Source organism: Martes martes (assembly GCF_963455335.1).
Source record: "Martes martes genome assembly, chromosome: 11".
NCBI lineage: Eukaryota > Metazoa > Chordata > Mammalia > Carnivora > Mustelidae > Martes > Martes martes.
The window spans coordinates 81,106,704-81,132,770 of NC_137899.1; the positions used below are offsets into that span (position 1 = coordinate 81,106,704).

The window sequence follows — 26,067 nt, forward strand, 5'->3', positions numbered from 1 at the left end:
ATTAAAACAAGAATATCTGAAAGCTTCCAAGTGCACAGCAGATGAGTATGTGCTAGGCTTCGTGGAGGTCAGATGAGATTGGGAGCAACTTATCACACTTGCACATAGAAAGCCTGGACAGTTTTGACTTATTTAGAATTGAGTTGCTTTTAATTTTGGTCAGAATATTGACATTTTATAGTCAAGGCACAGAACACTTCCTTTACCATAAGGATCTCTCACGTTGCTTTTTTTTTTTTTTCTTCACACGGGGCTTGAACTCAGGATCCTGAGATTAAGACCTAAACTGAGATCAAGAGTCAGATGCTTGACCAAATGAACCACCCAGGTGCCCCTCTCATGTTGCCTTTTTATAGCTACTCCACTTCCCTCTCATTCACCCCCTTTTACTCTGGGCAACCACCAGTCTGTTCTCCATCTCAAGAATGTTCTATAAATGAAATCACACAGTATATAACCATTTGGGATTCTCTGTTCTCACTCAGAATGATTCTCTGGAGATGCATCCAGATTGTGAGATGTATCAATAGTTTGTTCCTTTTTTATTGCTGAGTAGTATCACAGTTTGTTTAACCACTCACCTGTCGAAGGACAACGGCTACTATGAATATTCGTGGTAGGATTTTGGAGTGAACGTGCATCTTCATCTCTCTGGTATAACTACACAGGAGTGCAGTTGCTGGGTGTATTATAATTTCATGTTTAAGTTTTTAAGAAACTATTAAGTTGTTTTCCAGAGTGGCTGTATCATTTTACATTCCTACCAGAAATGCACAAATAACCCAGTTTTCTCCATCCTTGCCAGCATTTAATCTTATCACTATTTTTTTAAAGATTTTATTTATTTATTTGACACAGAGAGATCACAGGTAGGCAGAGAGGCAGGCAGAGAGAGGGGGAAGCAGACTCCCCACTGAGCAGAGAGCCCGATGCAGGACTCGATCCCAGGACCCTGAGATCAAGACCTAAGCCGAAGGCAGAGGCTTAACCCATTGAGCCACCCAGGCACCCACTATTTTTGTCTTTAATTTTAGTCATTCTGTGTGGTATAGAGTGATGTCTCATGTAATGTGGTTGTAATTTCAATTTCCCTAAGGACTTGTAGATGTGAAACATCTTTCCACGTGTTTTTTTGCCCTTTTATAGGGTCTTCTCACCAAAAACAAATAAGTAAAGGTAACTCCGTGAGGTACGGGTGATAGATGTATGAATTACCTTGATTGTGATAATCATTTCAAAATATGTACGTATATCCTATCATCACATCACACCCTTTAGATACGTACAATGTTGTCAATTATACCTCAGAAAAGTGGGCAAACAAACTAAAACATTACCAGAGCACAACTAAATTTAGAAATAGTTTAGTTTCTGCTTCCTCTTTGCTAATTGTGAGAGCAAAAAACTGATTTTTACTTCTTATACTTTTCCACAGTGCTCTCTACGGAGCTAGTCAAAGTAGGCATACCTGACAGACTTGAGTCAGCGGACAGATTGTCAAAGCACTGAGGGAATTATCAGAAATTAGAAGCGATGGAAGAGGTTGGATTTGAGAACCATAAAACATCCTCTTTTTTACCACCAATATTCTGGTTTTACCCTCAGTATTTCAAACTTAAGGATCACGGAAGGGAAACACTGAAGAAAGCTCTGAAGACATTTTCAGAAGATCCTGCATAAGCTAGTCTCTGTTCTTCACATGCCTATTTTCCTCTTTAAGCCTAAGTGGCCTGAGGTTGTACTATTTAATGTTTATTTGTTTTTTTAGTGATCTCTATTTACTCTACCAGTTCATTCATACAGTGAGGCGGTTAATTCCTTAACTGACTGCACTTTGTTCAAAAGAACTTGTAGCAAATAATATTTTTTCTTGAAGAATAGAGTCATGTCTTACCCAGTAATGGGTGGTTCACATCATGTTTAAGTACTTCCGGTCTCATTTTCCTTCACAGTACTCTTTATTTTGCTATTTCAGTCTCGGATACTTCACTGGATTCACATCTGACTCCATTAACTTCCAGCTCCCTTGGGCTCTATTTACGGCACAAATGGGAGAAAAATATGGAGAGAAAGGTAAGGGTTCACCATGAATGTGTGAAATTGATCCTTGTCCTTAATCAATAAAATAGGCTCATTTACACTTAATGATGTAACATGTATTTGCTCAGATTTTTGTATTTTTTTCCGACACTGCCAGCTTTTATTTTTTATGTAGTTTGTCACATACTAAGAAAAACATCTATTTTTTACTTAGAGGTTGGCTTTATATTTATAATATTACATAATTCTCTTGGTTTCCAATTTTTTAACAGTTGCTGTGAGTTCGCTACTAGGAAAAAGTTGACGAAATAGTCATGTTCCTTCTTCCACCTCACCCACCCCCTGCCTCCCTGTGTTTTCTCTACCACTCAATTTTAGTAAAAAACTATTACTTCGTGTTCATGTTCATATGTTAAATATTTTTATACTTCCATAATATAATGTGTCAAATTTACTTTTTATCATTTTTTTTTCCCAGCCACAGCAACCGAGGTAGTCAATGCTGCACCAAACTACATTTCCTTTCTATCCCAAATTTATGTTAGCTGTATCATTTCTATGTTGTCAGGGCATGTAACATCAATATTCTGTTCTGTAACTCTAATTCCTACCTTGCTTTTATTACTAGTTCTACAGTAAATATTTTTTCAATATTCTCTGCTAATCCATATGTCATAGTAACTCCAGTCATTTATTGTTTGGCTGAATTAATCCTCTAGCAGTTTCTTTAAGAAGGTCTCATAGGAACAATATACAGTATTTTTTGAATCTTACAAGTGGATCCTTGAGGGATAGCATGACCAGATATAAGATGATTGGCTCATGGTGATCTCTAGGTGCTGCTTTGGAGAAATATTATGTCAGATTGCTGTTCCCTTTATAATTTTTTTTTAACCCTAGCAATACATTTTTCTTTACCTTTAAAATCCAGTAGCATTAAAAAAAAAAAATCCAGTAGCATTAGTTGATTATGCCTCTGTATTAACATTTTAGGTCATTTTCCCCTGACACACAGTGCATCCTGTAGCTACATGGATTTAAATCTTTTATTTCAGGAAGTTTTTATTTATGTCTTTCAATTTTTGTTTGCTTCTTTTTTTCTTTTTAACTTCTTTCTTTAGACTCTCTGCCGGTTCATTTGTTGAGCCTGGATTGTTTTAAACATAAAGATATGTAGATATATACTCTACTGACCTTTTTAATGCTTTTAAGTTTGTCATTCTATTTTGTTTACTTTTCTCATTGTTATCCCTGTATGTCACACTGGGTCCTCTTCAGGGTCCACCCTCTCTAGAGAAGTCTTCCAAATTTGATCAAAAACGCTTGTTTTTTTTTCCCCTTTTCTGAATTTGGCTAGCTTTTTTTTTTTTTTTTTTTTTTTTTTTACTTTCTGCTTTCCTATTTCCATTTGTTCACTTAATTCTCACATTTCTACCTTGTAGTCTTTTCATTGATGAAATTATGTCATTGTTATTTCACTTAATGATAAAGTAGATGACCATAATTTTCATTTACTCTGTGGCAACACCTTCCATATGAGTGTGATTTATCTGCTGGAAAGTTCTGCTACTCTCATCCTTATCTTTCATTGTATTTACATCTATCCTGTAAAACTCCGATATTTATTAATCATTTTAAAATAAGTTGGATTTTCCTGGGCTGACTATGTTCAGGAAAGAACAGACAGACTGCTTCCTGCATCTATCACTCATCTCTGTGGTTCTTGGTGTAGCTCCCTCCCTCTAGTTCTCTTAACCAAACCAGATACAAGAGAGTTTGTGCCACCACTTTCCTGTCTTGGACGCTGCACAGATTACTATAGTCAAAGGTAGTAGCTTTTACGACAGAACTCAGTCTGAATATGAGTGCTTCAGAAAATGTGTATGTGCTGGTGTTTTTTGTTGTTGTTGTTTAAAGATTTTATTTATTTGGCAGAGAGAGATCACAAGTAGGCACACAGACAGGCAGAGGGAGAGGGGGAAGCAGGCTCCCTGCTGGGCAGGGAGCCCGATGCGGGGCTCAATCCCAGGAGCCTGAGATCATGACGTGTGCTGAAGGCAGAGGCTTAACCCACTGAGCCACCCAGGCACCCCTGTGCTGGTGCTTTTATGATCTGTTGCCACTGGCCTTCTCACCATTCTGTACTTCTTTTTACATCCTCTTGCAAAGATTTATTTCTAATCTTTATACTTTTAGCAGCCCTTACATTTTTGGGAGGTCTACTGATTATTTTAGTCTGGTTTTGCTGAGAATGATGTTTACATCTGTTTTGTGGTCATTCTCCTTGTTTCTTTTGCATAATTTTCCAGAAAAAAAGAAAAAATAACAAACTTATTACCCAAGTTCAAACCAGAAAACTTATTATCAATTTTGATTAGAAAACTATTCTTTTATTAATATCCTATAAGATTACGACTATAGTAAAAAATAGCTATTGCATAGTAAGTCATACTTAATTAACCAACTGAAGTCTCTGTTTTTTGTGGTTTTTTTTTTTCATATTATTGGCTATTAAGCCAGGTTTTTACCTCACAGATCTATCTGACTAATATTTTGAGCTTTGATGTATGGCTTTAATATGTCCTTGATAAATTCCATTGTTGATTTTCCCCATCTTTCTAGCACATTGAGAAAATTTTGTATTTGGATAAGATCAGTTGTGTTCTATTATTTCCAGGGATGTGCTCCACTCTTATTTTCACCATGTATTTCACGATTTCACTATTATCCACTATTATGTTACTAACACTGTTACCCTTCCAGAACCAAGCACTATGTTTTACATTAAATAGTTCTATAAATGACCTGGTTTCCCTTAACAGCTTTTAGAAAACTTAAGACCCAATTTTTGGTTCATTTAAGACAGGCGAACCCGTCATAATGATACACACTTTTATTTTAGTTCCACTTTTTTGTTCAGATCCATTTTAATTCATGCAGTTTTGTCCTATTCGATTTATCATCCTAAGTCAACTCTAATTCTTTCCGCAATAATTCTCTCCTTCCCAGGTTTTGAAAACCCCTCAAATTTGCTGCTCATAGCAATATAACTTAAAATGTTAATAAAGATGTGGAACTTCTTGAACAATACAGTCAAATCGACATCCGCCTTTTATTAAGATTTTCTTTGGGTATGGTTATTCAGTCTGGAACCCGCTAACCCTTTCTTCATTCACGTTTCTTTATCTCACCCCTGGGGTTCCTAGGTGAGTTTCTGTTGAAGGCCTTGTGGAAATTATGACCTCTATTTACTAGCTAGTGTTCCTTGTGGAAAAAAATGCAAAGCATAGTACCTTATACATAGAAACTATTTTTATAATATTGGATAAATAAAAGGATACAAGAACGGTAAAATAAGGTTCAAATGATAAAAGTTCCCCACAATCCATACTGAATAATCTATTTCTGTCCTAACTGTTCATAGACCTCCTACTTATATTTTACTTCAGTTTAAAAAAAGTCGTCACAGCATTAGCCATCCAAAGTCTCCTGATGCCTTTTTCATTCTCTGTCTTGCTCCAACTTTACCAGCAGTATTTCTGTGATCAGAACTGGGTGTTTTTCAGTCTCCAGGAAATAACTTGCCTTGACCTACTTACCTGTTATTTTAATATTTTCTGTTTTCCTAAACTGTGAACGTATCTCTCTTTCTCTGTAAAGAATTGTTCTTTAAGCAGTCATCTCTATATTTTTAGTACTCATTCATTCATTCATGCATGCATGCATGTGAGCTCAGTTAATCTGAGGCTTAAGTTTTCCTAGCATTATCCTTATATGTATCTTCATTATAAGGGATCTTGGCCATCTTTTGCATATGCCCTTTTAATATTAAAATTCATGAAAGAGATTGCTGTAAACTAGCAATCTAGTTAATTACAATGATGTGTACATGATCAGACTTTTCCACCCTATAGTCCACCTCCCTCTTGTAGATATTCAGGCAACTGAACCATTGCCATCAGTAAATTTTATGAAGTCTTATTTCTCCTATTTCATATCTGATATACCCGGTTTTATCTTTCTTAATGCAAATCTATGATAACGCCATTTATATTCAAGATATTTTATATGCAAAGGTAAGAAAGAAGAAAGAACATTAATAGTGTTATCCAATATATAAAAATGGGGTCATGTTTATTTTACCAATAATATTTAAATACATTGATTCTATTGTGATATGTTTTCCTTAATAATTGTAAAGCTTAATCGGGAACGCATCTTAGATAAAAATATCTTGTTAGTTAGAATTAAAGAAGAAGAATCTTAAATTTATTTTTTAAATGAATACTTTTTAAATTTCCACATTGTGATAGACTCACTGCTGAGATTGTAAGAGTTATGTTTGTTCTCTGAAGTCTTTTTTTTATTACCAATTCACTCCTATGCAAAATAAATTCTCGATAGTATTCTCAGAAATATCCAGAATGGCTTTTCTATTTCTTTCTTCTACTTAAGTTTTGCTTAACTTTAGCCTGAGGGTCTAATAGACAATCATTGCCAAAGCGAAAGTTAAAAATTAACTCTGAATTAGTTTGCAACCTGCCTGCTACCAAGAGATTTGCAAAGTTATAACTTGTTCTGCTCCTGGGAGCTGAGTTAATTATGGCAAATCACACTAATTAAATTATTCACTAGGTCTTTATTAAAAACAAATCTATTATGTTATAGAATGCATTGTGGATTTGCCTTCCGACTCCCAGCTTGTCATTTCCCTGTGTTATGAAACGCCGATGTAGACATTTAGTTTAAGCGAGAACATGAAACATATGGTGAAGCTGCAGGTTTCTCTTGCTTTTGTTTAGGTCTCCAGGCCCTTAATTTAATTCCCATTTACTGCACGCCTGGTTTGCCCAAATCCTGCAGGTTACATCCTGTGTCCTTGGAGGTTAAAGATAGAAACCCAATGTAAGAAATGCGCATAGATAATTACAGCCTAAGGCAAACAAAAAGATATATGATCGGAAGATAAAGAAAAAAAAGAAGGACTCTGACAGGATTGGGAAAACTTGACAGAAGTGGAGAAAGAAGAGTGAAGCTGGGTCTCAAAGGAGCAGGACTTCATTATGCAGAATTGGGGAGCAGCAAGAAAGGATGTTTGAGATGGGCAGCATCTCAAATGTAAGACACAGGGGGAAGAAGGTACATAGCCTGTTCAGAGAGCATACAAATTAAGCTAAAGGAGCAGGAGAAGTCTTGAGGTGCATGGCAACCCTGGATTCTCCAATGCAACACTTGATATGTTTTTGATTTAGCTACTTGTTGAGTTGCTTGAATCACTGAGCAGAGCAGCTGTTCAATCAAACTTGCCAGGCAGAGGGGAGCGCTGAGCTTGCCTCTGATTTGGGCCACTCGAGCAGGAGTTCCTGGTCGTGAGAAGACACTGTGCTACACCTCTTGCTTCAGCATGGGGATGGATACAGTGATCTGACATGCAAGCACCTGTGTGCATGCATGCACACACACACACACACACACACACTCACACTCACACTTCTGGGAGGTCTCTTAGCATATGGTCAAGTCCGTCTAGGTTACAATCCTAGCTCTGCCCCCTCACTAGTTATGTGAACTTGGGCAATTTACTTAACCCTTCCTAAGGCTTACTTCCTCCTTGAAAAAGGACCATGATAAGATAACATCTGCTTTGCAGGAGTGTTGTGAGAATTAAATGCACATAGGAGACTGCATTATACGGAACCTTTGTGCAATTTAGAAAATTTTGACCCCCCTCTCCAGGCAGACATAACCCTTCAACAGAGGGCTCATACGAATGAGTGGAGATGAACACGATTTCATTCCCTTGGTGCCTTCACCCAAGGCATCCCTGTGAAGGGCACAACCCGCACAACTGTACACAGAAACCCTGGGGAAGGACTTAGCCTAATACTGTTATAACAGGACTTCAGTAAACATTGGCCATCATTATAATTATTAGGTGGCAAACGAATGCAAAACGCAGTGTTGAGGCTCAGTTGGAGACTATCTGGGTAATCCAGTGATGACAAGAGACCGCTGTATTCCCAATGAACCCCTAAGTCTTTGAAAAGTGTTCAAAATACAGTACCCAGAATCAGAAAGCATACCAATGGGCATCCACTGCTGTGTGACTCTCTGCCCACTAGATGGTGCTGTTCTTCAAGGCAGGCACAGCTCAGCTCCGTTTAGAAAAAATGTCCTTTATTTACCAATAACTCAGTCCATAGCCAGGTGGTATCCATCTCCCACTGGCTTCCTTCAGCTCTTTGCGGAGGAGGTGTTCCTTCTCTCTCAATGCATCCGTGCTCCACAATATATTTAAGCACCAGTCCACGGAAATGACTTTCACTAGATGGTAGAAAACAACAGGAGGGGTGTGAGCCGCCATGAAGAAAGTCCATTAACTTCCAGACTCTTTGAAGTCAAAACCAGAATATCATCAATAATTAAGTGATCACATAACAGCCTCACTTTAGCGTTTGACCGCCTTCGGCATTGTTATAGTAAGAGGGGAGGCAGGACAAGATCATTCAACTGTGTGGTTATAAAAAGCTCTTCTCCAGACACCTAGTCTCCAAGCCAGGGGAGGAGGATCCTGCCCAGCTTTAGTCCTGAGGCTGTATTTTCATTATTTCCGTCTTCCTCTTTTTCAATGCATCTCATTCTAAGGAATCTGTGAGCTTCACTACCCAAAAGATAGATTTCTGAGAAGTCCTTTGGTTGAACTCGTGTATATCACATTATGAGGATGACTTGCTACTTAATAAGTTATTTAATACATTATTTTGTAAAGTGAAAGTTTTCTTTTATTATTGCTGAAGCGCAGTTGGGAATTTACCAGATGTTTCCATGGTCTTTTGTCACTTCTAAGTCTGACAGATTTTGAGGAAAAAATAGGAGACTTCAAGGGTATTTTTCAAAAGATTTCTGCAAACTTTAAAAACAATATAAATGAACTTTTTAGGTAAAGCAAATGGATTGGTTAACAAACTGAAAAGAGCCTTCTGACTCTGTAGTCACGCGTTCTGGGCCATGCTGGGCCAGACGTTGTGCTGCTCTAGCTCCACATCCTTTTGTGAACAGAACACAGTCCTATTAAATACAGAACAGAATCTCCATCTCAATTTCAACGATAAAATATCTGCAAAATTAGAAGAGGGAGGAGAAATAATCAAGTCAGACCATGACATTGTCCTACCTAGAATGTTCCCATGGCTGCTGCTTGCCTCCTGCAGTGGTTCTCTGACTCTGAAACACTTGGCCAAACTCATTCCACAACGTTTGAGGTTCCGGCTTTTTGGAAAGAAGGATGTGTGAGGATGGGGGGTGGGGTTATAGTGGGATGTGCATGTTCAATGTTCAGAACATGCACACGGCCTTTGAGATCCTGGGTAAGAATGCCAAGCAGCCCAGTTAACACCCGGGAATAAGTCCTTTGTCAATGCTACTGCCCTAGAGGAAGAAATAAAATAAAATGTAACGTACCTAGTTCTCAGTATACAATGTTCCCCATGTTCTGACTCCTTCCAAAGACTCCAGCTCATTTGCTACGGCCCCTCAGTGTGTTCTGTGACCCTCCTCCCACATACGCCATTTTCCTACAGTGATGTGCATTTTCTCTGCCTGGGATGCCTGTCCTTTTTTAGGTTATATATATATATTTTTTAAAAATCCTTCTCATCCTTCTCAACTCTGTGATACATTCTTTGTCCCCTCCAAAAACTAAATATCACCTTCTTTTGGACATCTCTCCATCTTCTTCAACTGAGGAAGAATGCGTTGGAGATTCCCATTGTCCCTGGCACATAGCTAATAAATCCGTGCCCAGTGAATAAATGAATGTAGTGCTATTCAGGGAGAAACACATTGCATTTGGGTTGCTCAGAAATAGTAATATAGGATGTAAATCTTACTTAAGGGCTAAGCTGTTTGCGTGTTTTTTTAAAAAGATTTATTTATTTATTTGGCAGGAGGAGATACTCACCACTATACTAACGAGGAGAAACCTTATTTATTTATTTATTTATTTGAGAGAGAGGAAGGGGAGAGGGGCAAAGGGAGAGGGAGTGTCTTAAGCAGACTCAGAGCTGAGCACAGAGCCTGACCTCATGACCCTGAGACCATGACCTGAGCCAAAACCAGGAGTCGAATACTTAACTGACTGAGCCATCCAGGCGCTCCCCCAAATAGCCATTTTAAAATCTAAGTCAGATAGAAGGTGAAGAAACAGCCAGCATTGTGCACAGGAGTGTTTTAGCAGAATCTGAAGCTTTAGAAGTAAGGACTGTTCAAGCCATAGAACATAACATGTAGAAAGCATTATAGATTCTTAATATTGAAAGGGAAACAGCACGTCTAATTCCAGTCCTCATTTTCATATTCTTGCTGGGAAAGGGAAGATCCAGAGATGTAAGAGATGGACCCATTTCCAAATGGCCCAGCCGGTTCTGATGTCGGGTCATGGGAGGAGCTATCACGGGGAATGAGCTCTGAGAAGACGCTGGAATTGAGGGCCATGAAGCGCCCCAGAACTCTGAACAGCTCCGAAAGCGCTCGCCTGCCGAGCCTGTGGCGCGGGTCCAGCCCTCCACCTCACCCACTTGCGCATCCTGCGTCCGGTGATTTTCTAAGGAATTTGTAGAATTGTAAATTCTACTTACGTGTCTATCCTATGACATTGTTTCATTCTGAAGCAGTTGCTAGTATAAACTTTAAAAGCACCGCGTTTTCCAACTCCATGTCCCTTATTCACCACATAAGGCTAACAAAATGAGCTGAGGGAGACTCTTCAGAAAGAAAAGGTATAAGAAAAGGAAGCAACATTCCCTGATTCAGGGAGCTACATAAACCCAGTCTCTCTTGCCCATACTGAGAAGGAGGGCAGAGGAGGAGAAAGATGGGAAATCATGAAAGGAAGCCTGGATGGTTACTGAGATGAATAGAAATTGTTTGGACTAGAAATTGTTTGGAATAGAAAACAAACCTAAAGAGTGCTGAGTCCAATAGTCAGTTCTTAGTCCTCATCTTACTTGACCCAGCAGCAGAATTTGATACAGTTGCTCACTCCCTCATGCTGCAAATATTTTTCTTCCCTTGGCTTGCATTCTATCTCGAAGCTTCGGTTAACCCCAGGCCTCATCCCTTGAATGTATTTATTTCTACATCTAGGAGTATTCATTGGTGAGCTCATCTAGGCTCATGGCTTTAAATATCACTAATTTATTTCTGCAGCTCGGCCTTCCCCTACCCCCCAAATATGAATGCACATTCACTGGCTTATTAAACTTCTCCTCTTGGACTTGAATAGGTGTTTCAAACTTTACATGATCCAAACTGAGCTCCTAGTCATTCTCTTTCAACCTGCTCCTTCTGGAACCTTCTTGATCTTAGTTGATGGTAGCTCTATCTTTCCGGCTGCTTAGGCTCCATCCTGGTCTCCTCTCTCACAAACCCAATGTCCGATTCAGACCAGTACTCAACACATAAAAGTCCCTGCATGTCAGAGGGTAATGTGTTTTATTCATCCCTGTATCCTGAACAGTACGTCTGGAATAGAGTGGTGTTCCGAAAAGACTTATTGAATAAGGGAATGTATGGTTTTGAGACTAAGTAAGAACAAGTACATATTTAAAACAACAACAAAAAATTTTTCTTTAAAATCAAGAGATATGTCAAAGCACAAAGTTAATCGGGAAGGAAAGAAATAGATTTTTGTATGACGATGAATATTTTAAGTCACCTATAAATATGGTTCCTAAGTTTGGCAATATGTTAGAACCACCTGCAGAGTTTTTCTATCCTGATGCTCAGGAATTACCGCAGAGTTTCTGGGGGAAGGGCCCAGCCATCAGTTTTAGTTTTCTAAAGCTCTTCGGGTGGTCCCAATTGGAGCCAAACCTGAGAACACTTGCTCTATAGGCATCATACTTAAAGTTAGTGTTTATATACTAATTACTTCTTCTAAATGTTTCATAGTGGAATATTTTTCTTCTCTTACAAGCTGGTCTATGATTTTTTTGTAAGGTTTCTAATCACTCAGCATGCTGACACTGTGTACAAAAAGAAGAGAATTTAAGAAAGTTAACCTAAAATTATTAGAACTGAAAGGCAGCTAAACCAAAATAAAAATACAAAGAGGGTTAGCTTTCTATGTGCCAGAAATAACCAATTCAAAAATACTGAGGAAAACAATTATCTTTACAAAGAAATAAAAATTACAAAATACTAAGGAATACTTAAACAATAAAGACTTAAGGGGGGGAAAAAAACTATTGCATCTTATATGAGCTTAAAAGAAAACTTTTGAATCAATTGAAACATAAAGTTTTCCTGCATGGAGAAATTAAGTATTTTAGACATGTCAACTATTCCCAGAGTAATCTATTTTTAGTGTATGCCCGGTCACAATTCCATCTTGACTAGATGATTTAAAAAGTCACTAACAGATACTAATGTGTGAAATATCAAAAATATTTTTAAAAGAAAAATGATGAGGGATGACTTGCCCTCTGAAATATCACACCATTCTATATAGCTGTAATAATCTAAACAGCATGGTCCTCATGAAGGAACTGATAGGTATAGGAATGTGTTAGCACTTCCTCGAGTTTTTCAGTTACAGGATACAATTATCTCAATGAAAACTAAATAATCTTGCACTTGAATTGGGTACCAGTTCACCCTCTTAGAGACTGATTTTTTTCAGGTGAAATTTTCTGAAAAATTTAAGTGGTTAAAGAAACACCCAACGTTTTTCAAAATAGGAAACACCTCCTTATTCCCTAAATCTCAATTTAGGAAGCACTAGAATTAAGTCCCCAAACTGATTCATTACTTGTGGGGATTCCCATGTGATGTATTTGTTACCAATGATTTTCATGCTTATTTTCTTCATAAGTTTACTACAGTTTATTCTCTTGTTTAATATTTACTTCACTAACATAAAAGTAAGTTCTTCAAGAATAGGGACCTGGTGGGTCATTGGTGGCCTAGGGCAGTGCTTGGCATAATACATGCTCAACAAATATTTGCCAAATATAATACGGGTGAGAATCCTGCACTCATCTACTTCTCTGGGTCCTACCATTCTGGACTTTGTAAGATGCCCTATAGCCCATGAATTGGTTCACTGTTCTATCCCACCCAAAGTCCCCTTGAAAGGATTTGCTTACACTGAGACTGAATGGTTCCGATCTTCAGGACTGGGAAATTACCTCAACGTTCCAGCCTGCATAAAAACACCTTAATAAACCTTTAACCTGGGGCACCTGGGTGGCTCAGTCAGTTAAGCATCATAATCTCAGGGTCCTGGGATGGAGCCTCACATTGGGCTCCCTGCTCAGCGGGGAGGCTGCTTCTCCCTCTCCTTCAACCCCTCCTCCCCCACTCGTGTTCTCTCTCACTCACTCTGTTCTCCCTCTCTCAAATAAATAAATATTTTTTAAAACCCTCAAAACTCACCTTAATTTTTATATTTTTGATATTATAAGATCTGTGAAAAAATGCAAATTGCCTTATTTGTATTGTAATTGCATATTAGATTCTCAAATCAAGTCACAATTAAGCCAAATAATTAGTAGAAATACCATTTTGGAAAATCCAGAGTATTCCATCCAATTACTTACACTGTTTTATTAGAGGTAAATCTAAGCCTAGCAGAAATAATCACATTTTTCTAGTTTCCTCAAAGAATCACTAAGCTTACCTTTTTTCTTTTTTTTTTTTTTAACAGATTTTTATTTATTTATTTGACAGACAGAGATCACAAGCAGGCAGAGAGGCAGGCAGAGAGAGAGAGGGGGAAGCAGGCTCCCTGCTGAGCAGAGAATCTGATGCAGGGCTCCATCCCAGGACCCTAGGATCATGACCTGAGCCGAAAGCAGAGGCTTTAACCCACTGAGCCACCCAGGCGCCCCGTAAGCTTACCTTTCATATTGAAATCACTTGAACATACACAAAACAGTGGGTCAAAGTTGAAATATAAAAAAATAAAGATCTGAATGCAAGAGCAGCAAAAGGTGGGTCTATCTATTACTTGTAGAAAGGATAGATTTACAGTGAGATTGTTGAGCTTTAACATGGTAAGTTTTCTTTACCAACTTCATATAACTCTTATATAACAATTAATATTAAAATGTTCTTGTTTATAACCAAATATTTGTTGATGAATTTCATGCATTAGTAGCTTCAAAAACATTGAAACACAACAGGTGCACATAAAAAACATCAGTCTTTTCAGAAAAAAGCAGTATACAATACTGAATTTTCAGTAATTCAAATTTTACCTTGGTTACCAAAATAAAGTTCTATTATATAGTCTTGATTATGATTATGTTTAGTTTATTTTAAGTACGATACTAAGAATGGTGAGTCTCCTTTCCTTAGCACACTATCAATCTGGGATAGATAAGAGATCACTATTACAAAAGACAAGAAGAAAAATAAATACTCTCAAAGTACTTTGGTGGTCTATTAATGCAGAGCCATTTTCTCTTTTTTTAAAACTCAAACGTTGTTTTTGTTCTCTGACCTTCTCCTCGAAGGTTACTTATGCCTTATCTTTCTCACCTGATTCTGGCTTCTTTTCTACTTATTTGTTCTCTACACAATGGTAAACTTCTATTCTTTATTTATTTATTTATTTATTTGAGAGTGAGTGAGAGTGTGTGGGGGAGAGGCCGAGAGAGAGGGAGAGAGAGAATCTCAAGCAGACTCCATGCTCCGTGCAGAGCCTGACATGGGGCCCTGAGACCATGACCTGAGTTGAAATCGAGAGTCAGATGCTTAACCGACTAAGTCACCCCACTGTGGTAAGCTTGTTAAGGACCAGAACTGCATGCCCCACCTCTCTCCACATGTGTGTCCTGAAGTGGCCTCGCACCACTGCACCATTCTGCATCTAGTACAATGTGTGTGTTCATGTACAGAATAGGCAGCCAAATGGGATATTTTCTTTAATGCCCATTTTAGGTCTCTGAAATATAATACAACTGACCTTGAACAACACAGGGATTAGGGACACCAATTCCTGTTCAGTCAAAAATCCACAAATGACTTTTGTCTCCCTCAAAATTTAACCACTGATAGCCTACCATTGACCAGAAGTCTTACCAACAGCATAAAACAGTTAACACACATTTTGTAGATGAGTTTTCTATTATATTCTTACAAAAAAGTAAACTAGAGGAAAGACAATATTATGAAGAAAATTATAAGACAAAATGCATTTATGGTACTGTAGTAAAAACATCCATATATAAGGGATCCATGAAGTTCAAACTTCAAGGGTCAACGGAACAATGTGATAGTAAGTACTCTATCTGTAGAGTGATTACGATTTTTTCACAGAACTTCCTAATTATGCTCTCATTTTACTCTCATATCAATGATGTGAAATAACAAGAGCAGAATTATTATATAGGTGGAAACCAGGGCATAGACATTTAAGTGGTTTGCCTTAATTCACAAAAACATGGACACATCTGAAACTAAATTCCAAATTCCCTGCCTTCTTTTAATCCAGGGTTCTATCTCTTTGATGTTCCTGAAATGTCTTTGATAGTAGTGAAAATTAATTCCATCAGCCAGCTTTCTTGACATTTATTGTGACTCAATTTTAACTGAATTAACCTTTAGTTAAAATAAATAAGAAATAACTGCTGGGGCACTTGGGTGGCACAGTTGGTTGAGGTTCCAACTCTTGGTTTTGGCTCAGGTCAGGATCTCAGGGTCATGAGATCAAGCCCTCTGTCGGGCTCCACACTCAGCACAGTCTGCTCGAGACTCTCTCTCCCTCTGCCTCTGTCTTTCTTCCCTGCTCCCTTGTGCTCTCTCTCTCTCAAATAAATAAATCTTTTAAGAAAGGAAAGGAAAAGAAATAACTGCTAACCCAGATGAGCAAGTCACCATGTTTAGAAAGCATTTACACATATTTCATGCGTGCTTCCAACATGGCGAGTACTTCGCAGACACCAGGGACAAAGTGCTTGTAACTAACCGCCAGGACAGAACTCTTTGCTCTTTTGTGCTCCTCATTCGCTTAGCATGCTATCTGCATTGCGCCTTCCTAGGAATTGCTTTCTTGTCACTTGCCTTTGTGCTGCTGTATGGAAACAAGATGGCAGGAGCGATGCCAAGGATGCCGCTTCCTCAGAGGCCTGTGACGTCAGCACCCTGGTGGAGTGTGGTGCTGATCCATTTGACTCCCAGTGTCAGCTTGATTTTAAGTCTGAGAAAGAAAACAAAACAATAGAAAGCACAGCAAAGGTAAACAACCAATTATCAAAGTCCTTGGATGAACACCAGAAAAAAAGATGTCTTTTCTTACTCACATTTTCCTGCTGTTTTATATACAATTGAAATAAAATGTGCATATTTAAATCACAACCCCTCATGACCAAAATAATGAGCAAGTGCAAGAAAGGGAGGAAGGAGGAGGAGAAAATTGGAAATACTGTATTTCGAAGTAAAAATGAAACCAAGTGACATGTGCATAGATGTTGCTTACTAAACTGCAAAATATTAGGACAAAACAAAGCAGGATTCCCCAAGGAGCTTGAACCAGGCCATTTCGCCCAGAAGGCAAAGATAAAATTGCAGTCTGATAGGCTTTTGGAAAGCAGAGGTCGGATCAGAATAGAATCTGATAAATGGCTTTGTCAGGGGTGGATTTGATTGTTTGGCTAATCTTAGCAAGATCTGTATTTTTAACTCACCTTCAAAGGCCTGCAAGTGGCACGTTTCCAGCAACACAGAGTCCCTGTGAGCAAGTAAGGAGTGTAGTAGCAGCAGGTGCCTGAACGTGAAGGCCAGGAAACCCTGTGCTGTGCTTTCTGGAAGTTAATGCACATTGCTACCCAAATCCTTTGTTCCCCAAATAAGAATGGGTGCTTCCAGGGACAGTCCTTCTACCACTGTGCTTCAACCCTTCCCACCTAAGACTCCTCATTTTAGTTGCTATAATTATCATTGTGGTACAGGACATGGATTTCTTGCCATATAAAGACACAAGGACAAGTATTTGGGTGTCAGTATTATTATACGTGCCTTCCTCAGAACAGCAGTCGTGTTCAACAGCTCTTCACGGCTTGCTCACACCCTTTGCTGGAAACACCCTTTCTAGGCGAACCCAAAGTCCACTGTTCAAAAATCTGTTTCACTTTGTTTCCATTTTGAGAGGATCGACAGGAAAAGCCAACTTCCAAAACAGGCAAATATGGGAATGATTATAAGCATATGAACAGATCATTCTTTCAAATATTTGAATTACTCAAGACATGCTTTATTGTGTGTGTAGAGAAGATTAACTGCTTGAGGAATACATCTCCTAAAAAATGGTGGGTGTTGCAGTCATTGTATTATTACTTTCCTTATTATGGTTATTATTATTATTCCTCATTTCAGATGAATACATTGAGTCTCAAAAATTTAATAGCAAATCTAAGGTGACAGAGACAATAAGTGGTAAGAGAAGACTTGTTCATGGGCCTACGACATCAGGAACATGTTTTCATTTATTTGGCACTCAGTCTGTCTTTTTTGTCCTTTCTGTTATGTTAAGCATGATTTTAAATGTCGTGTGATCTAAGGAGATCTATAATAACTATTATATAAATGGATAAAAGAGTCATAAATTGATTGGTATAAGAGCAGAAATGTCCCTGAAATGTGCCAAACCACATTTTTAAATGTTGGGTTTTTTATAGATTTTACCCATAAATTGCATTGAACTCTAAGCCTTCATATGAATTTTTAATATTGTTATCTCAAAGTATTGTATAAAAATTAAAGGGTTTCACAATGCCGTTTGTTTCTTATAAGAATTTTTATTGAAAAATTCCTAATTATATTAAGAGTTATAAAACATGTCCAATATTCTGACCCTCAAACTTGACCATTTCAAGATACAGTTAATAGTGGTATAAATACATAATATTTCTCAGGGTCTGCTCTGAGAATGATGGAAGTACAGCCTCTTCTATCACAAAGAAGAGCTAGGACCTCTGATTTCATGTTTATGGCATTCCAAGTTTGGAAGTAAAACTGGTAAATTCACTACAGTTGATGTGTTTATTCATTGACACCAAGTCCAAAATATGGGTCAGAGAGATAGAAGAAAAACAAAAGCTTATTTATAGTGCTCCCCAAAACCTGGGAGTAGATAGTTCAGGAGAAAGGAAGGGACCAACAGCAGAAATCTAACAGAGGGTCTGAAAAGTAATACACGCAGTGTCTTTAGACACTAGGAGGGCATTGACGCCCTTCAGAAGAGTTGCTTTAGTGGAGTGCTGGGGACAGAAGCCAGATGGCTTTGTGAATGCTGACAGTGGCCCGAGCTAATCCAAGGAGAGCCATGTCAAAACAAACTTAGGGCAGATTATTTTCATTAGAAAATCAGTAAGACACTCAACTTTATTGTTTGTTTGTTTTAAATAGGAAACAAACAATCCTTCCCAATCAAAAAAAAATCCAGATTTTTCTGCTTGTTTTACATCTGCTGCTCACTTTTTTTTAAGACTATATATGTTTTATAATTTGACCTAAAAATCCATGATTAGAGTAGATGTCGCTGAATGTTGTATCCCCATCGGTGTAGAAAACTGGCAGGTATTCAATGCAAATTATATGAAAAGCAATAAATTCATATACCAAGAAGATCGTATGTAATGAGATTTGATGTGAGTCTAAAAGATGAACAAGAAATAGTGTGTGTTAAAATTGACTACAAGTGGATTTGGATCTGGAGACACACAGACTCAAAGACTGACAGTTTTGTCTCTTGAACAACTAATTTTAAGATAGGTAAAAATTCTGTCAGAGTGGTTTTGCTTGGTTCCCTCAGCAGGAACCCTCATGGCAGCTGGGTTGGCAGATCATTTGTTTTCATGAGCCTCTTTGAACCAATCAGGACACAGCTAATCTTATTATACCTCTGTGGGCTTATGTTTCTTTTGATGAGAGTCTAGAGAAGTCATGGGTAATACTTTATTGCGTGCCAGGAACTGCTTATGTTTCAGTTGTACAAGGTCAGATCTTAATTTAACCACCAACTGGGTACTTAATTTTAGATACACAGAGGAACACATTGGCTCCAAGGCACTTCCTCTGGTTTAGGAAGGCAAGGCCCTGGATAAGAATGACAAGACGATCATTCCAAAAGGTGAGATTATGAAATATTTGATCTGTACCTCACCAACTCGCTTATTAAGTAGTTTAATATTGGGAATATTTTAAATGGATGGAAATACATATTGTGGTAGCTTCTCTTTACTTTCTTTCCAGTTGATCACCCTGGGGGTTTGCCCTTCTAGAGCCTTTCTAATCAGAGAATAAAGGCAGGGTTATTTTTGTTTGTTCAGAGAATATTAATTCCATGGCATAGTTATGAAGCATAATAGTATCATGAGAAACACATATTATGGATGAATATGCTCATAGGAAGTATCAGTATACACACTATGGAATCTCAGCAGGGTCTTAGCTGGCCCTTATTTCTGAGAAAAAAATTAAATGACTTTTGTGACTAATTAAAATGAATTTCTATCAAGGCTTTTTCATCATTTACAGCAAAAGATGGATCCTTTATGTTCAGATTGAAAAATTCCTTTCAGTTCTTTTGATTCGGATGAGAAAAAGGAACTCAGTAGATTTGGAAATTTGCTTCTGCAAAATAAATCATAGCATCTTGAGGTTGGACAGCCCTTAGAATTTACCTGAGCCCATCGCCCATCTGGTACGTAAATGAACACATGACGTCTAAAGAACCTTCTATATCTAAAATGAAATGATTTCTGTGAAATAGCAGGGATGTGGACGAGGAAGTCCTAACTCTGCTTTGCACTGAGAAGACTGTATTATCATCATAAGTATCATAATTTTATATTTTAGTTGTTTCTGTGGGAATAAATAGCTTGTTTTCAGGTGAAAATTTACCTAAAATATGTATATTTCTACTAGATTGTTTGATACGTTTTTTTTTTTAATTTATTTATTTGTTAGAGAGAGAGAGAGCGAGCAAGCACAGGCAGACAGAGTAGTAGGCAGAGGCAGAGGGAGAAGCAGACTCCCTGCCGAGCAAGGAGCCCAATGTGGGACTCGATCCCAGGACGCTGAGATCATGACCTGAGCCGAAGGCAGCTGCTTAACCAACTGAGCCACCCAGGCGTCCCAATTGTTTGATACGTTTGCTGGTTGTTTGCATAAGCTCTTTTAGAAAACTTATGAATATTTGGGTTGTGAAATGAGACCTTCTTTTCATTAATTTCGTTATAGTAGCTGGATCGTCAGTTACAGTGGAGTGGTTAAGCCTGTGTGCCCTCTAATGCCAAAAAAATGGGTTTCGATCCACATCTCCACCACTCACTAGATGTGCAAGCTTGGGCAAATTACCTCACAACTCTGTGCCTCTGTTTCCTTATCTGTAAAATAGGGGAAACTGTCTATTAAATTAAATCGACTAAGGTACTTGGCATAATGTATGTCACCAGTAAGTACTCAATGGATGTTACTTATATTAGTTATTAAATTCAATAAAACAAATATTTATTGAGGATGTGCTGTGTGCTTGACTTCCTGCCAAACCTTGGAAAGGAGGAGAGCAACCGATGTTGCTTCTGGAGAAAAGTCTAGAACGCATTTTTAAAGGCAGCAAACTTCCTGAGGGCATGGATCCTATTGTGTCTAGCACTGCCTGGAACATAGCGGACACTGAACACATGTTTTTGAATGAATGAATAGGATGGTTTGAAAATCCTTAGGAAGAAAAATAATCATCATCAGGAACTGGTGGGTCGATACTCTTCCTTTAACATTTAGATTCAGCAGAGAAGGGAAATGTAGTAGACACTATGCATCTGTATTTCAACAGAGTAGTTGACAGCATTTCTTGATGATGGTCTCATTATCAAAAAGGAGACATTAATACTAGATGCTGGTGTGTTTGGGAGGATTTGTAATGGGATAAACAGCTTTTCTTGAGGGGTGCTAAATAATAGATCAGTGTCAACCTGAAGGCCTCTCTGGCCTGTGCCAATTTCTGTTCAACATTTATCATTATTAATGGAGCAGATGTACCTATAGAAGACATGCCAATAGATCTGCAAATAGAACAATACTTGGAGGGAGAGAAAACACATTATATCTTAGCTGACTGGAATAAAGGTCAAATCTTAAAAAAAAGAAAAAGAAAGAGAGAAGGAAAAAGACAAGACAAAACGTAATAGATTTAAATAAAGAGTCCTGTACAGAAATGCGTAACAATAATGTGAGAAAAAATATGAGATGTACAATTTGGGCCAGTAGGGGTCCAAATCAAGTGTGTAACATGATAGCCCCCAAATTCATCTGAGCTTAGGCTAAATTAACAGATCTATAGTATCTAGGGAAAAGGAGGTGGTCACCCCTGCTTGATGTGTTGATCTGAATACAGCCATTGTGCTCCCATCAGAGCCCAAGGTCCAGAGCCAGTTTTAGAAAGAAATGGGTAAACAAGTGTGCTTACAGGAAAGCAATCAAGATGGCAGAGGGAGGTGAACCCACAGCACAGGAAGAAAAATTGTCTTGCCTCAGGAGGAAAAGGCTCACTGGAGATGTAACAACCTTCCTAGGGAATGATTCAAGGGCCCTCGTGTAGCAGAGGAATAACATTTTATCAGTGTGACCCTAAGGAATAGAACTAGGAGCATAGAATAATGATTTGAGGAGACAGGATTCAACTTCACTGTCTTTGCTAATTGCTAAAGCTGGCCAAAGACGAAGGGTTCTGTGGGGATATAACCTTTCTGTCACTTTGGTGGTGAGGGCTGAGGCTGGACAATTACTCGTGGGGCATGTTGTAAATGGCATTTACAGGTGAGGCTATCTAATGGTCAACTCTGAAATCTGGTGATTCTAGAGACAAGGAAGGAGACGGAAATAAGGAGTATGTCAGACAGAGCGCCTGTTCAAGGGTGAGGAATAGAGCTAAAACTGCCAAACAACCTCTGGAATTCTAGTTCCTCATTCCAGAGGAGTTCGACTACAGAAAAATGCTAGGTAATGTTTGCTGATTATTCACATCAAACACAGTTAATGAGGTGGCTAATCCAGAGGGCAGTATTCGAACAAAGTTCCAACTGCTATACCCAACTATCTCCCCAGAAAGAAATCAGTGGTCTGTATGTGATTTCAAAATAAAATATGAAGAAATGCAATGGCTCATTACTGTTTGAGTCTCGAATGCGTAAAGACTTGACTTGAGCCCCAGGCAGGAAGTGCTGCCGTGTCAAATGAACACGTACCTATAGCAGTATGTACACATACCATATATATAGTATAGACATTGTACACATACCATATAGTATAGACAGATACTATTGCAGTGTGTTCACATACATATATGGTACATAAACAATGCTTTTATTAAAGTCTAGAGGTATTTCATTTTTATTGTGATTGTAGTTAATTAAGGTAGTCAAAATATTTTTTTTACTTATCCTAGAACTCAGCTGTCTAAACCAAATGTAGCTACTTTTTGGTCTGTAACTGGCTTCACCTTCCTCAGAAGCTGCCACTCACTAATTAGTGGAAAATGAACTTTTGGTCTCATGCAGAAAGATAGAATAAATTCGGTATCAAAGCCTTTGCTTGGATGATTCAGGTAAATGGGTCCGTCTTTCAGATTTCTGTTCTTCCCCAAGCCAAGAAATTATCTCCACCAGATTTCACCTGCTTTACTATAAATTTGTGCAAATTTCTCTCTTACCAAAGTCACCGAGGTCCCTGACCTGTCAGGAAGTGACCTATTTCACCACCTGTAAGGTATAGCCTGGGACCCAGATGCCAGGCCAGTTTTCTGGAAAGCTTTGTAAACTTTGGTTCCATAAAGTCAATTTTAGTTCCTTCCAAGTGGCCAGTAATATCTGATTAAGTAGACGTCATTCTCATACATGACACTTTATTTATGGCAATAAATATTCTTCAAGGATATGGATTTTAGTAACTGTAGAGTTTTCCATTGCTTAGGTATACTATAATATCTTACACAAATTTCCTCTTGTTGGACATCTGATTATTTCTAGTGTCTTGGCAGTTAAATATGGCTGAGATGAACATTTTCATATATAATTTTTTTGCCCACATCTCTGATTATTTCTAGAAGATAGATTCCTAGACTTAGAATTATAAACAAAGGATAGGGCTTTAAAAAAAATCATATTATCATTTGAGCTTGTGATAAGGGCACATCTATTAATAAGTTGCCTTTTTGTGGGCCATGCTTGCTCTGTTCTTTTCTAGTCTGTTTCTATTCCTCTAGAAATCCACCTATTTGTGACTCTAGAGCTTCTTCCTGTTCTGTGTATCATTTTCACAAACTAGCATGCACCTTCCGATAGCTCTGTTGTAATGGAATTTGACATAGAAATCGATAGTGGAGTAAAAATATCTAATGTTGTACTGTGAAACTAGAGATAAGCAAAAGTAAAATGACAGGTCTTATCACTACTGTATTTACTAGAAACTCAGCCTCAGTTAATGTAGCTCCAAAACTGGAAGTGAACTTGCAAAGATATATGACATAGGAAACACATGGTGAATCTATTAATTTGCTAGTTTCAAGAGTAGCGTGTATCTGATTATTTAATCGTTCATTTCTTCAGCCAATAGTTAGTGTATTTTGCCTCTTTTTATATCTTTTCTAAAATGTCGAGTTGTAGCTCTATGAATGCTACATAAAAGTAGCATTTTTCCACAGACAGAAATCACAAGTAGGCAGAGAGGCAGGCAGAAAAGGGGTGGGGGGGACAGGCTCCCCACTGAGCAGAGAGCCCGATGCTCCATCCCAGGACCCTGGGATCATGACCTGAGCCAAAGGCAGATGCTTTACCCCACTGAGCCACCCAGGTACCCCAGCATTCGTTTTTTTGAACTGTGTGTGTGAGTGTGTGCGCGCACGGGCCTGAGCATGTGTGGGTGTGTAAGCACACGTGCGCGCACCTTTGTTCAATTTATCAGCAGAGTAAATTGTTCTACTGCGGAAGGAGAACTGGCCTAGTTCTCCCTGTCATTTATAGGATTACACCATGTGGAGGGAGTTGTTGTGACAATACTTATAAATAAAAGTTACCTGTGTCTGTGGGCTGGACCCCCAATTCTGACAGCATTTTAGCACTCTCGGAAATCTCTTGGTTGACTGGCTGATTCACCGAAATTAGTCTCATGAAGCCATTGGCCTGACTTGCCATTTTGTGCCACGGGATTCTGAAAGAGCAGAAGTGTGTTGTCACTGAGTAAAAACCAAAGTGATAACAAAGTTCTATTCATATTGATTTCGATATGCCTTTAAAATGACACATATCAAGGGTCAAAATGCAGGAAAGCAAGAATGAACTTTGCTTTGAATACAATAACTGTATTTTCTTAACAAGACCAAAACATAAAAATCCTCTTTCACTATCGCTATTCCTCTGATAGGAGAAATGCTGATGATTCTCTCTGGGACCTCCAGGAGGTGAACACATCACTCTGAAACCGTAGCGGTTTCAAGGTAAGAGAAAATTGCCTCGGGGTATGACGGTGCCCCATTCCACACAGCAGAACCTCCGGGTTTGGATCGGGGCTGTGTATAAACCTGTGAAGAAATCTAAGTTTCACTGCATGCCCCTTCTCTTATTCCCCCTTATCACCTTCCACTTGACTCGGTCTTAGACCCTCCGCCCTCTTCCCCACCCCATGCCACCTTCACTAACTGTCCCCAGAGATCCTAGGTCTGCCCTGGAAACCCGTAGAGTGCGGCTGGCATTTTCAAAGGGACACTAGAACATGCAACAATAAGGCGTAAAGAACATTATCTCTCCCTGATGCAACTGAATGACACTGGGGTGACAGGTGCCAGGGGCAGTGTGATATTTCTGGACACAAAGGCCTTCCTTGCATGGAAGTGACCGGACACTCTGGAAACTGTGAGGGCCTGCCCCAGTTAGGACCCACAGACTCGTCAACAGTGCAGCACTAGCAGGGAATACAGGCTGGAGGGGGTTTAGAGAGCCCGACGCAGACAGGCGTCACGTACCCGCGGTCACTCCAGCATCATCTCTTGCAACATCACCCCATCCTCCTGACCACTTCAGTCAGGCTCCCACTGGTATGTGGGTCCTTTTGTAAAGACAGTAATGTTTGGACTCCCAGATAAAAAGTGCAGAATGAAGGTAACGTTAGGACACCATAGACCACCCTAGGGAACACAAAGCCTTATGGCCGGGCACCAAAGAGAAAGATTTATGTGTCCCTGGAAGCTATTTTTTTATTTTTAGAAGTTATTGTCATTTCGAGCTGGCTGTTAAGAGCAGAATCAAAGTGCTTTCTTTAACGGGCAACAAACTGTGCATTGTTTTCCTGCTGCTTCGGAAAGACCTTAAAAATGAAGGTACCTTTGCTCTCTCCAGGCTCCCCTTAGTAGTTCTGTGACACTGGGTGGGTCTCCTGACCTCTTGACACCACAGTTTCAACTTATGCACAACGAATCTATAATACCGATAAAGTAAAACTGGGGCGTTTAAAGCATGGCAATGTATGCAAAGTGGGTTCATAATCACTGGCCTTTTTTTTTTTTTAATTACCAAAGACACTCTAAAACTTACGTGACCACCTAACTTACCCTTTTCCCACTATCTAAACCTATCTCAGCCTGCCTGTAAAATAAACTACCAATTACTGGTATCTGGATAATACATTTAACATTCAGAAATCCTTAATTCAGTGGGTTTTTACTGGGGTATGTGACAGGGCTTTCCGAGGATCCGTGCATTCCCCAAAATTTTATGAGAATTTTGGGTGGGTATGCATCCTTCTGGGGTGAGAATCCATTGCTTTCATCAAATGTGTTCTTGACCTTAAGTTAACCAGCCCTTTATTTTTCTTTATGTATAAATTTCTTTTGCGTATAGTTGGCCCACAGCATTACCTCAGTTCCAGGTGCACAACATAGCGATTCAACAACTCCATATGTTTTGCTGTGCTCCCTGTGAGTGTAGCTCCCATCTGTCACCACACAACACCACCACAGTCTCACTGACT

General features: G+C 38.8%; 1 protein-coding gene across 6 annotated transcripts in view; it reads left to right on the plus strand.

Annotated features, from left to right (window-relative positions):
• The first annotated feature begins 19,059 nt into the window (after positions 1–19,059).
• The window catches only part of ASB15 (ankyrin repeat and SOCS box containing 15), a 32,530-nt gene continuing 25,522 nt past the window's right edge, over positions 19,060–26,067 (plus strand). For 3 of the 6 annotated variants that reach the window (XM_080818817.1, XM_080818821.1, XM_080818818.1), the window contains exons 1-3: positions 19,081–19,174; positions 19,582–19,747; positions 24,466–24,538. The gene's annotated coding sequence lies outside the window, so the exon portion shown is untranslated. Of the gene's footprint in view, positions 19,175–19,581; positions 19,748–22,492; positions 22,652–24,465; positions 24,539–26,067 lie in introns of all 6 variants that reach the window. The other 3 variants (XM_080818819.1, XM_080818820.1, XM_080818822.1) reach the window with 3 other exon arrangements.